Source organism: Galeopterus variegatus, unplaced genomic scaffold (assembly GCF_000696425.1).
Source record: "Galeopterus variegatus unplaced genomic scaffold, G_variegatus-3.0.2 Scaffold11242, whole genome shotgun sequence".
Lineage (NCBI taxonomy): Eukaryota > Metazoa > Chordata > Mammalia > Dermoptera > Cynocephalidae > Galeopterus > Galeopterus variegatus.
In genome coordinates this window covers 50,366-50,830 of record NW_007737353.1, presented here as the reverse complement: position 1 = coordinate 50,830, position 465 = coordinate 50,366, and positions in this window count along the sequence as shown.

Genomic DNA, 465 nt, shown 5'->3' with positions numbered 1-465 from the left:
TCTTATATTAGAAGGCCTACCCTTTCTGGATGGTGGGAACATATGTTATTTTCAGTCTTTTTTGAGCTCCAGAAATTATCCAACCTACTGCTTCATAGTAATTCTTTCTCTGATCTCATGAGTTTCAGCCCACACATGTGTAGGTCAGTACTAAGCCAAAGACTGTAGGGAAACCTCTGCTATTAGCTTTTCTCTCCAATACATTGCCCTGCAAATTCTCACTGCCTTGATTCCCATCCTCACACCTCTTAACACTTATATTTATCTCTGCGATTCAGCAGGACCTCCAGGCCCTGTCTGTATTCCCTCTCTCTGTACTTCAGTCTGGAAACTATCTCCAGGCAGTTGGCTGGAGAAATTGTCAGGCCCACATTGTTTCCCTTGATTCAGAGATCAAGTTCTGTGCTGCCTGTCATCCAGTGTCTGAAAACAGTGTAACTGTATGTGTGTGTATATTCCTGTAAC